The sequence below is a fragment of the Vulpes vulpes genome, chromosome 1 (assembly GCF_048418805.1).
Source record: "Vulpes vulpes isolate BD-2025 chromosome 1, VulVul3, whole genome shotgun sequence".
Classification (NCBI taxonomy): domain Eukaryota; kingdom Metazoa; phylum Chordata; class Mammalia; order Carnivora; family Canidae; genus Vulpes; species Vulpes vulpes.
Window position 1 is genome coordinate 65,549,400 of NC_132780.1, and position 11,197 is coordinate 65,560,596.

Here is an 11,197-nt window from a genome sequence, read left to right on the forward strand (position 1 = left end):
GTCAGAATATAGTGTAATACATGGTCATGGGAAACTGAGAAAGCGATTACCAAGTAGAGGAGCCAACTCGTAGGGAAGGCAGTGTGGAAATAGAAGGTGAGGATTTTGGAGGCACATTAGTGTGTGGGAGTCCGTCACTGTTACTGCAATGCAGAGAATCCCATGACCCTGTTATGTGCACACGGGAGTCAACATACAGGCAAACCAGAGCCTCCAAGGTCACCCGAGCACCACCTATCAGGAGAACTGTGGACGCAGGCTCGTGCGCTCTCTAAGGTTGACAGGAGGAGTTAACCAGGGGCTGGTTAACCAGAAATGTTCTGTCTGTGGGAGTAGGAACACACTTTCTTGTGCTAGGGGCACACCTCTGATACACGGGCACCAGATATGGTTGGAAGGATTATCACATGCCACTCTTCCCAAAGTTAGTGGATCAAAAGGCAATCATTGCCAAAATGTGTGGGTTTGCAGAAAGTTGAGCTAGCTTCTCCGAGACACACTGCAGCAGGGATAGTGATTTTCCTGTCCTCTGGGAAGGAGAATATCCCTGGAGTGAAGAAAAAAGTTTTACACATGACCTGAATGAGAAGGCAGGGTACCCCAGACACTGACCACCAAACAAGTAGCCGAAGAAGGATCATGGTTCTTGGGGCTTTTTACCAGGCCATTTTCTTCCAAAAACAGAAAACGAATGAGACCCTGGGCACTTAGACCTTCTGCTGAAGCCAGTGATGGAGGGTTAGTTGGTTGGTTGGTTGGTTCCATTAATTTTGTGTGTATTGGCTTCTAGATATTTGAAGGGGATTCATTTGGAATTTTTAAGGAAGCCGGTGAGATCTCCTGCAAGAAAAGCAGGCAGTTCATACAACCACACAGCTACAAGCATCTTAACTTTTTCCTGGCCACCATCCACTCCACGGATATACCACAACTCCCTTCTCCATTCATCCATGGGTGGCATTAATTAAGATTGTTTCCATGTCTCAGCTATTATGAATGTTGAGATGAATATGGGAGTATAGACACCTCTTTGGGATTCTGATTCAATTCTTTTAGATATATACTCAGTGGGATTGCTGGATCATGTGATAGTGCTATTTTTAATTTTTTGAGGAGCCTCCATATTGTTTTCCAAAGGGGCTATACCATTTTACATTCCCACTGGGTGGAATAAGCCAATCACAGAAGGACAAACACTATAGCACTTAGGTGAGAAATCTAGAACAGTCAAACTCAGAAGCAGAGAATAGAATGGTGGTTGGCAGAGCTGAGGGGGAGGGACAGTAGTTTTTCTGGGTGTAAAGTTTCTGTTATACAAGATGAATAAGCTCTAGAGTTCTTCTATACAACAAAATGCCTATTTTTCATACCATACTGTGCACTTTGAAATATGCCAAGAGTCTATGCCTCATATTAAGTGTTCTTAACACAGACTTGCACACACAAGCAAACACAAATACTGCAAGAGAACAAAAGGACCTTTATGGAGGTGATGGATATGCTCAGGAACTCGATTGTGGTGAGGGTATTGCGGGTGTGTGCATGTGTCAAAACCCATCTAAATGGATGCAATGTTTGTGCATCAGTTATGCTTCCAATAAAGCTTTACAGAAATAGCTTAAACATAGTGGAAGCTCAGAAAAATCAATTCACTCCCTTCTCTTTCTTTTCCTGGGGCCACTCCCCAAGAAAGATCTTTATTAAAACCATTGATTTTAAAGTATGAGTTTTTCCAGTGGAAACTGGAACACCACATTTTTCCAAACCAATGATGACGTATTTCAAGAAGCAATGGGAAGGCAAATTCCAACACAGTCTTGTTTAGGTCAAGGGAAAATTCTAGAATAGAACATTGCAGTCTCCAGCAGTGTCAAAATAGACACATCAAATCCAAGAGCCTTAACATTTTGTGTTTGTCATAAACCCGGGATCACGTTTTCATCAGCTGCCCTCTGGCTTGCTTTGGGATTTACTTAAGGTCCCAGCATATATGTTCTGGACAAGTCCTGTTTGCAGGTCCGTATATGTGGAAGATGAGAAGATGAGATTGTGGTAGATATTTTATGAAGCAGAATTTCAGACTGGTGGTTAGAATGCCAAGAAATCCTTTGAAGAAAGGAAAGGAATGCACCCAGCTGGGATAAAGAGCATGTTCCAGGCTTAAAAGGAGCTTGGAGTCATGGTGGGCAGTGAGGGACCAAGGGACTAAGTGGCCTGAACTTCAGCTCGTGCAGCTTTTCCTTCTTCCTTTGCCAGCACAGGAATGCACCACGTTAGCCTTCTGAAGATCATCCTGGGTTTCGTTCCAAGGAGCATTTCCACCTGCTGGGAATGTTTAGTTACAAACTGAGACAGAGGCATAAAGCTTGAAGAGCTGAAAAACATTATGCAAATCTAATCACTTCTGGACCGTTTTCTGAGGTGCAATTATGTGGTGCAGCCAGACGAAAACAACTCAGAAGCCAAACACCCTTTTTCTCCCGGCTCATTGTGCGCCTCCCCCAGCACCCGGACACTCTTCCCTTCTAAGTCTGTGATTCTGATGCTCCTCAAATTCCCATCACAGCATCATCCTGGGTCCGAATTTCCCAAAATGTGATCTACAAACCAGGACCACCTAGTATTTTGGTTTAAAATGAAGATTTCCAGATCCTACTCAGCACCCACCGTCCTCATTTCCCCGAGGTGTCTCAGCAAACTGCACGGCCTGGGGACTGAACAGAGGGGGCTTATTGTCTCCTTATCTCAATGATTAAGACTGTGCATATCTTCAGAGCCACCAGTCAGTCCACTATACCTGCCGAATTACAAAATGGGATAAGGAAACATTGCAGGGGGTGGGTTTTGTGCACTCCTCATGGCTTTGGATCTCACTTGCAGGCTGCTGACTCCACGTTCCTCCTCAACCCAGAGCATGCTGCACAGCCCCCAGGCCATGTATAGTCAGTCACCTGTTTGAACTTTCCCATCAAAACGTCTCACCTGCACATCTCTGTGCTGTTCTTCTCCAGCCACATCCCCTCATAGGCCTTGTTTCCATGTCACCACGCTCTGTCATTCCCCTTCCTCCAACCCATCATCAGACCTTGTAGATTCAGGTGGGAATCATGAGGTTGTTGTGGAACAGCTCTCCTTCTTGCACCTATTTGTTCCTTCTATGTATTCACAGCAAGCAGTTTATCTTCTACCTGAGGTGATTTTAGGGATTTCGTTCCCATGTCATCCTGGAGCACTGTTTCTAGTGATACAGTCCATTTCTGTTGCCCCACTCTGGGAGCTCCCAGAATGTCTCCCCTTACGCAACCACACAGCTCTTGATTACTCTACTGTCCAAGAGTCCTCTTTAACCCATTGGCAATTCCGGGGGAAGGGCTATCTGTTTATCTCATAAATTATATCAGATTACCCCTGACTATAACCTTTCAATGTCCTTCCATCACAATATCTCTAAAACCCAGAGTTCCTAGTTTGGTCTGCCGTGCTCTCCTCAACTCACCCCCTGATTCTGCCCCTGACCACCTCGATATCACCCTCAATTGGAGTATTAAACTCCATCCACATGGACTTCTTTCTCTTATTTTGAGATGCCAAAACACTCTGTCCCATCCTAGGGAATCTCATCATAGGCTTCTTTATGTCAAAATATTTATTTCTTAATTCATCAGCTCATTTGTAATTAAGTTATTTTCATCCGCAGGTATCAGCTCCAATATTGCTTGCATGGCTGTACTTTTCATAAATACAGTCTCTAGTGACTTTCTCTCCTATGCCATTACATCACATTATTCCCTCATTTTAGAGCACAAGAGGTATTGTAATAGTTCAAAATGTGCTGCTTTACTTGATTGTTGCCTATCCAAGTAATTCATGTTTTATGAATAAATGAAAATGAATGTTCACTACTAGGAGTTAAGCTCAGTCTTCATGACCAAAACATAAGAATCTCATGGACAACCTCTGGGTCTGGAAACCATGTCTCTGTTAATCAGTGAGCTATTTATATGGAGAACATGTGAGGAACTTCCTTATCTTTCTATGGGCATACATGTATTTCAGTTTTCTAAATGATTAAATATATTATTAAAAAAAAAAAAACCCTCACAAGTGGATGTTGGAAAGCTCTCTGTGAGCACTGCTATTGATCAGACCAAAAATTAGGGACCCCTGAGTGGCTCAGTGGTTGAGCATCTGCTTTTGGCTCAGGGCATGATCCCGGAGCCCCGGGATTGAGTCCCACATTGGGATCCTTGCAGGGAGCCTGCTTCTCCTCCGTCTGCCTATGTCTCTGCCTCTCTGTCTCTCATGAATAAATAAAATCTTTAAAAAAAAGACCAGAAATTAACATCTCAGAAGTGGGTAGAGCTGTGATGGAAATTAGAACAGATATTTATAGAAATGGGGATCTCAAACTGAGCCCAGAAAGAAGAAACAGGGAAGCTTTTCATTCAAAATCAAAGGGCTTTTAATCATGCCAATGACTGAACATGTTCCTACAGACCCATCTTCTCTCAGGTAGCAGCAATAAGCTCTCTTTGTCGAACTGCTGCTACCACACAATACACACACACAAACACACACACAGAGCAACTAAGTAGGGGAAGTGGACAGCGATCAAAACCAGGGATATTCCAGAGGTAAGTCAATCTTTGAAGGAAAAAAAAAAGACAAGTGGTGTTGAACAACAATGTAGCTGTAAATTGGTGTCTCCACCACCCTCCCCCCCCCCCCCCGCCAAAGAGAGAGGTGCTTGATAATTTGTCAGTTATCATGGTGTTAATTCCCACCATGTCTGATTTCAAACTGTAAATGACTTTACAATCAATTGGAAAATTTCAGAATATTTGGCAATTGGTTCTTGTGAGCCAATGGAAGATGGCTCCAGCACTCTACAGGCATAGGATGGGTTTCCCATCCTTATAGTTTATCACGTGGCCAAGAGTGGGCAGGTTTTTGAGAGGAATCATCACTTGGAAAAAAAAAAAGGTACTTTGTAGAGAATTGATTTTCTATCTTCACAGCTTCTAGTCTGAGGCCATGCCCCAGAAAGCATGTGAGATAGCTAAAAGTCCAATAGATAGTCTGCAGTCTTTGTCACCTGAGGAAGTTGACATGTAGTTAAAATGTAGGGCCAGAAGTCTTTGTCTCTGAAGAGCCAGAAGTTAAAATGTAGGGCATCCATAGATATGGGAAAATTTAGTAGAAATCCTAGGAAGGAGAGCATTCATAAAATCTGTGCTAATATGTCTGGAGCATGCATATATAAGACAGATATAGGAAGGCCAGCTAAGGACAAAATCTGAGCTGCCATCCAGAGACAGAGCTTGCACTTTGATTCCAACCAAGTTAGTATACTGTAACAACCACAGAACACTCTTTAGGGGAATATAACAAAATCCAGAGTCTGAACAAAATAATATTCACAATGTCAAGAAGGAATCCAAATTTATACAACCTTCAAGGAAACAGGATGATATGACCCAATCTCAAGAAAAAAGATAGTGGGAACTGACTCAGACTAAGACTCTAAAGCAAGTATTAATACTATGTTTAGTAACATACTGGAAATATATCCATAAAGAATTGCATTGGGGGATCGGATGTTGCAAGAGACGTATTGGAAGGTGAAGTGGGGAGTCTTCAGATCCAACACATGTCTGGATCCCATGGGAGGAGGAAGAAGAGGAAAAGACTGGATAGGAAGAGGGCCAGTCTGTTTCTCCCAGGAGAGGGCCTGCCTCACTGCCCTCGCCCAGCTCAGCTGCTTTGAAAGGCAGACTGAGAGAAGGATGGCCACCTACAAATGCAGGGATGGCCCACAAGGGCAGCAGATGGGGCTTCCGATCTTCCCAGGGGGACATCTGAGCATCCCGTCTTCATCACTGCCTCAGTGCCCACTTCCAGGTCATTTCTTCAAACTATCCTCTTATTCACCTATTCTTCTGCTTCTTACACATTCACTAAATAGAATCAGTGATCCTATTTTTATTTATAGAATTTTTTTTCAAATCTGCCCATTTGTTTTCCTTAGAGTTAACTATTTTGTTATAGTTTCTTTATTGCCTTTTATGTCTCTAATTTCAAATAACCTTGTTTTAAGTCTCCATTCAATTCTTTGTCTTTTATTTTCTGTCAATGGAATCTTTATTGAATTGACTGACTTTTTGATCAAAATATATTGTTCTTTGTGCGTTTATCAATTTTTATTGTGAGCTATTTTCTTTTTTCAGATTTCTTTTTCCCTTCTTTTGTTTAAACTGTAATATACCATCAGGGTCATCAAACAGTCTCCCACAACATAACTGCATGTATTTTTGTGGTGTACTGCAGAGACATTACTATCTTAGGACCAATTTTTGTGTTAATCTCTTTCCCTGGGATACCGGCAAGCAGGGGGCATAAAATCAGATTCTGTGCCCATTAGGGACCAGGCTTATCCTTTGGTTCCTCCTGTTCACAGGCCGTGTGGGGGGGGGGGGGGGGGCTCACGCATCTGCCTGGGCATTAGTGCTCTGTTCTGCTCAGAGACCTCAGCTCCTTGCCTGCTCTGGGCTTCATGCCCATCTCATATAGGCCTGCATGACAAGTACCTTTCCTGTCTTGCAAGGTAAACACAAGACTCTACTTGTCCAATTTACTGCATTTACTCACTTGAGCCAGGAGTTAAAATGAAAAAGTGTAAACAATATTGAGCTCTGTTTCGTGCATTCAATGGGAGGTTTTCGGAGCCCTGTACCCACCGTACGACTGGAACCAGGTGAGGGGGATCACCATAAGTGCAGTTTAGAAAGCCTGCTCTCATCCAGTAAAGAGGAGAGTGTGGATGGTATGAATATGTCCAAGCTGGAAGTAGGACACCAGTTACACAGCGGGACCAGCAGTCGAAGTGAGGGGCAGGGTGGGGCAGGGGCAAGGACTGAGTCTAATACAGCAGTTGTGGCACACATCAAGGAACGGGAATTTAAAATTAATGAGACTTTCTCTTTGGATGTGAAAATGAAAATGAACAGGAAAAGTGCAAAGTCAAGCAAGAAGAGAAAATCTTGGCGGAATGTTTGCAAAACCATGTTCTTTGCTTCCTTGGGTAGAAAAGGTCTTGTCTATTCTTGAACTAGTGCAGACGCCACCTTGATGCACCCTTACCTGAGGAAGACAGACTCCCGCCAGGGCCGCGAAGCAGGAGTGGAGGAGAGGGGTGGGTGTGGTCCAGGCCACGGCCCGGAATTCCACCGACAAGCAGAGAACTCCTCTTCCCCAGTGGGGTCTTTGCCCCCAGGGCCCATGTTGTATCCTGGCTGCAGAAGCCTCTTCCTCATGGGGGTGTGGAAGGAGAATAGAGGGAGGTGCTGTCGTGGCAGGTGAAGGGTCAGAAAGGTGATTATGTAGATGTGTCAGATGCACCCCCCTTCTCATCACAGGAAGAGGCCAGGCTGATGGGGATGCAGGACGAGAGGGAATGGGCTGCTCTCTTGTAGGTGTGGATACATACTCCTGAAGGATGCTGATGGCAAGTCGTTGTGGCAGGTGCCTCAGATACTACTTGGGGGTGTGGTGAAGGCAGCCAGGGAGGGAGGGAGTGGGGGAGGCAGGCCTGGAATTCCAGAGCACCTGATTCAAACTTCCTCATCAGAGAAGCAAGGGCACACTTGTATAAGTAATTGCACCAGGATATATGTTGTGACAAGCAGAAATGTCATGGTTTTGCTCTAACAGCGCAGTGTGATTTTGGATCTGCTCGTCCCTGTTACAGAAAAGGCTTCAGAGGCCAGCAGACCAGCCGCAAGTCAGGCCCTGCAGAAATGCCAGCCTGCTTCCTTTCCTCACAGGTTCCGTATGTGGGCACACACATGCATGCACGTGTGCACACTCTCCGGCACAGAGATCATGGGCTTCATCAGATTCATTTTGGACGGCAAATCGTTTTTCAGCGTATGTAAAGGAGATTATTATTATTGTAGCATCCTGTTAGCCTTTTATCACTTTGTATGTTTCTTGAATGTATCAGTGAAAGCACCCGGAGAAGCAAACAGACCAACTGAGACAATTGGAAGAGCAGCTCTAATCCGACCTCTGCTGAGAGCGCAGCATGCCCCGAAATGCTGGTGTGTGGTGCCCTCGCGTGGACCAGCATGGCCATTGCACCAGGCGGATGGTGGCCCTGCCACAGCAGGAGGCCAAACCCCTGCATTTGTTGGATGCACTAAAATCCATTAGACTGACTGTCTGGCATTTAAATAATGATTTTTTTTTCTTTAGCAAATGGCAAAGACGATTTCAATATGGTTCAAGGATGCTGAAGAAAGAGAAAAAAACAAAACACTTTGTCTATGCCAATAGGTCTGACCTAAGGAAGCAAAATTTTGATTCAGATTTACATTTCTAATTCCCAATTTCATACTGATAAATTTACTGTTTCACATAAAATTACGTTCAATGGTCTAGGGAGAGAAAATAAAAACCATCACACCGTTGTCAGACTTTGAAAGATAAAAACCTATTCTTTTAAGAAACAAAGACCGAACGCCATCAGGTGGTCAAGGAGGTAAAGTGATAAGAATATTAAGCAAATACAAAGTGGGGACAAATTGAACCAAAATACTTTGTGTTCCAAAGCAATTGAATGCAACAAGAATAACACCACAAGTAGAAGGAGCTGGTAAAGGGGAAAAGGCAATGTTTCTAAAACAATGGGAAAAAAAATCAAATACATATTTTGTGTATAGAAAATAGAAAACATGGGTACCCAGATTTGTGCAGAAGAGAAGGAACTAGAACATACTGTGGCTACAACAGCACTGCACGCTGTCATCATAAGAACCTTGCACGGGAGCTCTCGTGACTCTGCTGGGATCACAGCAAGAAAGAGTGAAGTCAGTTAGGAAGACAGCGCTCCACGTTCACATTCCCCCCTCCCCCACCAGGAGCTAGGCCCGTCCCCAGAGGCTCCTTCTCAGCCCACCAACAAGGTGAAAGTCATATCACCAGACGAGACGACACCCACAGGCCGCTGGACATCCTCAGGGTGACCCGTCCCCAATAAGGTCTCCTATACACGCCAGGAAGCTGCTGTTCCCCCTTTAAATGGGGCCAACACATGAGCTTGAGGACCAGGAAGCCAGCATGATCTGTTGGGGGAAGTTAATATGATATCTGTGAGGACCCCTAAGGAGATCTAGTTACCTAGAGTCCTCTCCCCTGGTTAGAGCTTCCTGGAGATGGAGGGAGGTGTCGGTAACTGGGCACAAATGGAAAGTGGTGGTTATACCTTTCAAATACTTTCAGGAGCCTTCACCTCAAAATGTGGGGTTTGAAGAGTGAACAGCTGGAGCTCCCAGGAGTTAATGCGTTAGGATCGTAATAAAGACACAAAATTGAAAAGCATTAAAAAAACGAGTAAAAATAAAAACGTAACAAAGTCATAACAGAGATATATAAAATTAGAAAAAAAGACAAGAAAACCAAATCTCAAGTATGACAATGAGATGCGAAATTATAAACTGGAAGAACTTACCCATACACACGTGATTTAAACTCATGGCTTCATTAGAAGTGAAGCGTGTATTCACACATGCACGATCCACGCGCTAGTGTTGCAGGGGTTGTGATTCAGGAAGTGAACCCCCCACCACCCAAGACCAACAACCTCAAGGTCCTCTTGCAAGAGCTTCAGTACTAAACTCAAGCACCAAACAGTAAAATGTATGACTGGTGGATTCCTTGCCATGTGCTAAGCCCTGTCCTGTCTCAACTCAATCTGCACGAGAACCCGGCTGTCATTCCTGTTCCACTCACTCCTGAGGTCACCAGGGCATGAAGGTGTTTGGGAAGCTACGGCAGGTGAAGCCCAGGTTTCAAGTATTCTCTGGAGCAAGTGTGCACCAATTTGGCAGGAAGATGACAATGTCACTTCTGATCTGACATTCTTGTAAAAGTGTCCTTTATCTAGCAAAGTGATCTTTGAGTCTTAGTAATGACGATGTTACTTTCCCAAGGTCCTTCTGTCCCTCCTGGGTCACCATGCACAGAGCAGGGGCCCAGTCTGGCCGGCGTGTGGGCAGCGTGTCCCAAAGGAGGCTGCTCCCTGCTGCCCAGACCGAGGTCCAGGCCATGGGCCTCGGCCATCAGCGAGGACACCTGAGCAACACTGGTTGTTGGCTGTCACATTATACCCGATACCCCTGGCCTGTCACCATCAGTAAAATTTGGTCTTAATCTCAAGCCCAGAGCCAATCCTTTGTTCCTAACAGGAGGAGTCATTACATGCACTGGTTCTTCAAAGAAGCAAAACCATGTTCTTTGCTTCCTTGGGTAGAAAAGGTCTTGTCCGTGCATGAACTAGTGCAGACGCCACCTTGATGCACCCTTACCTGAGGAAGACAGACGCCTGCCAGGGCCGTGAAGCAGGAGTGGAGGAGAGGGGTGGGTGTGGTCCAGGCCACGGCCCGGAATTCCACCAACAAGCAGAGAACTCCTCTTCCCCAGTGGGGTCTTTGCCCCCAGGGCCCATTTTCTCTGAACCAGAACGTTCGACCTCCTAGAGCCTCCGCAGACCTGCTCTGAGCCCACAGGGACTCGAGTGGACATCCCCCGGGCCCACAGAAATCTGCTCAGCCTGGGGGCCCTGCACACAGGACACTGACCTGCCCTGACCATAGAGGCGGCTGGATCTTTGCCCTCAAGGTACATTCCCTAACTTTTCTTTCTTTTTCTTTTTTTTTTTCTTATATCATTCCAGACTTTTTTCTATGTACACACGGATACAATTTACAGACACATTTTTAAACGAATAGGCTTATTTCCAAATAAGATTTTCTCACTTGTATGTTTTGGTGAGTTTACAATAGAAAGTTTTACTCATGGCAATTTTATAATTTCAAAACATAGTTTTTAATTTTTTGTATTGTGAAATATTTCATTGAAGATTCTTTAAAATGTGTATGTAAAGAATGAATTGATAATGTTATAAAGTTTAAAATGTTTTCAATAGATGTTGTACCCATATTTGGTAGGGTTTATCTTAAATTACCTTTATGTTGCCAAATAGTACACTAAAAGTTACATTTTCTTTTTTTTTTAAGATTTTATTTGTTTAGTTAGAGAGAGAGAGAGAGAGAGAGAGAGAGAGAGAGAGAAAGCACAGAGGGAGAGGGAGAAGCAGACTTTCTGTGGGTAGGAAGCCCAGGGCTCGATCCCTGGACCC